At 35.3% G+C, this 2694-nt stretch overlaps 1 protein-coding gene across 1 annotated transcript in view; it reads left to right on the top strand.

The window, feature by feature from the left end:
• Window positions 1-726: 726 nt before the first annotated feature.
• The window catches only part of LOC107563548 (gastrula zinc finger protein XlCGF7.1-like), a 9924-nt gene continuing 7956 nt past the window's right edge, over window positions 727-2694 (top strand). The window contains exon 1 of the mRNA XM_016248450.1: window positions 727-731. The gene's annotated coding sequence lies outside the window, so the exon portion shown is untranslated. The remainder of the gene's footprint in view (window positions 732-2694) is intronic.

Raw genomic sequence — 2694 nt, 5'->3', positions numbered from 1 at the left:
GTGTTTCAATAAACTAAACTCGTTTAGAGATTTATATATTAAACTGTTAAATTATTTATTAACCTGTGTAACACTGTAATGATTTATCTTGTGTTAAGGGGTATTTTATGCGTGTAAAGCGCATCCTATATAGTGAATCACTTCGGTTACTGGCAAGTAGTGTCGGAGAAACGGATCTTTTTAAAACTCAAATGAATCAATTTAATCGCAAAATGATTCAGTGAATCGAATCGCTCGAATCAGCGCACGCTGACTGTCACCTGCTCAAAACAACAAACAAACTTGTGCAATGAAAACTTTTACAAACCAGCTGCCAATGTTTTCATGAAAGTGGAGTCTATTAAATATAACCTACGAGTCAGTAAATACCAAATATACATTTTAATATAAATGTGAACCTTGTATATAATTTGTGTCCTTTTATTAATTTGAATGCTAGTTTTTTTTTTTTTAATTCTCACTCTGACTCCCTTACTAGTGCGCTGGCTACTGAACTATAGGGAGCTGATTGAGACACACCCAGAGAATTAGTTTGGATTTATTTGTCTTTCTGTTAATTCTTCTCATCTTAAACAGGACAGAGTGTCCAAACACAGAGAGAAACTCCTGCTGAAGCAACTGAGACACGTGACACACTATTATAAAGATGGAGTTTATTAAAGAGGAGAGTGAAGACATGAAGATTGAAGAAACATTCAGAGTCAAACATGAAGATACTGAGGAACAAACAGGTTGGTTTTCATTCTCAGAAATATATAAAAGTAATACATTAGTAGCCTAAACCAAAAATGTATTTTGTGTAACATTAAACCCAATATCTGATTACAAAACAATGAAAACTGTATCTAACAAAAATATTATTTTGCATGAAGAAAAAAAAAAAAGCCAACTTAGTTTGGCATTTGTTTTATTAGATTTTTTAAAAATTCATCCTCAAAAGTGATGTACTAACATTTTAACAAACCTTAATGTACTGTAAATAGCAATAAATGTTCATTACAACACATAATAAACAAGTCATATGTTCAAAACAACAGCCTACTTATAATAATAAATATAAAATAGTAAAACATTTCTCCAGCTGACACAGTTTGATAGATTCACTGCATGCCGATTATCTTTGCCCTTCATTTTAAAGATCTTTGGTGAGCAAATAATACAGTCAGTGACCAGTAACTTCATAATGAACTGCAGCATAATAAAATCAAACTTCATGTTTATGAGTGACACAAACAGTTGATATCAAAGACCTCAGTAGTGCACTAAAGAAAACATCTGTTGTGCCTGTCACATCTTATATCAAGCTCAGTATTATCATCAGAAGTTAATGTAGGATGAGTGATACTTCTCAATTGATCTCTTGTAAAGAGAGACTGAGACCTGGGGCCCGTTCTTCGTATGTCACTAACTCAGTTAGCTGGATTTGATTGTTGACGATTTGGCGTGATCTTGGATTGTTTGGTTCTTCGAAGATCATCCGTAAAGAAAACATCTGTTGTGCCTGTCACATCTTATATCAAGCTCAGTATTATCATCAGAAGTTAATGTAGGATGAGTGATACTTCTCAATTGATCTCTTGTAAAGAGAGACTGAGACCTGGGGCCCGTTCTTCGTATGTCACTAACTCAGTTAGCTGGATTTGATTGTTGACGATTTGGCTTGATCTTGGATTGTTTGGTTCTTCAAAGCTCATCCCGGAGTTGCTGTTTTAGCAACAGGTCCGTGAGCTTAAACCTGCTCGGGAGCGGCTTATTTCATGTAAACAGGATTAGATCCTATCTTTTTAAGCAGAATTGATATTTAAAATCTGTCCGTTATCACCGTGACTTTATTACAGGAGTATCCTACTGATCCAGGGACAATAATTTAAAATGATAATCATTTAAAAATTAATTGAAAGATAATATAATAATTTTATGTAGTCTTTAATACTATAGACACTGAGAGATTTATTCGTCATAAAATGAACACATTTTAGGTTGGAAGTCAGATGTCCCATATTACTGTTTACACTGACATTAAAGGGGTCATATGATGTTGCTAAAAAGAACATTATTTGGTGTATTTGGTGTAATGAAATGTGTCTATGTGGTTTAAGGTTTAAAAAACACATTATTTTCCACATACTGTACATTATTGTTTTTCCTCTATGACCTGCCTTTCTGAAACCCATCGATTTTTACAAAGCTCATTGGTCTGAAAAGCGAGGTGTGCTGTGATTGGCCAGCTATCCAATGCGTTATGATTGGCCGAATACCTCAAGCGTGTGACGAAAATTTTATGCCCCTTACCATACTGTGATGATGCCCTGTCAGGCCGGAGCAATGAGACAAAAACATGAAAACCCATTATAAACTAGGCATTCGTTGCATCCAGTGGGGACATAATTATGGATTATAATGACTTATACTGTCTTTTTACGCGTTGCATCACGCCGCGTAAACATAAAACCATGTCTGCATTTGTGATCGGAGAAACGACAAACAACAAGTGCTACTCCACACTGCTCAGAACTCGCGTTTGAATCGTCAGTGGCAAATTCTTTAAATATGAAAAACTTACTTACAGGCTGTGAGTCAGAAGCCGCCAGACTGTCCTTGCAAAGTGTTTTATAGAAACAGTCTTTGTGTATAGACGGCATTGTAGGCTACTCTGCAGGATCAGGAAACAGTCCTCCATAAAATGTGCTGCAC

The sequence above is a fragment of the Sinocyclocheilus grahami genome, unplaced genomic scaffold (genome assembly GCF_001515645.1).
Source record: "Sinocyclocheilus grahami isolate Dianchi unplaced genomic scaffold, SAMN03320097.WGS_v1.1 scaffold878.1, whole genome shotgun sequence".
NCBI classification, from domain to species: Eukaryota; Metazoa; Chordata; class Actinopteri; order Cypriniformes; family Cyprinidae; genus Sinocyclocheilus; species Sinocyclocheilus grahami.
The sequence above is the reverse complement of the archived record's forward strand: the minus strand, read 5'-3'. Positions and strand labels throughout refer to the sequence as shown.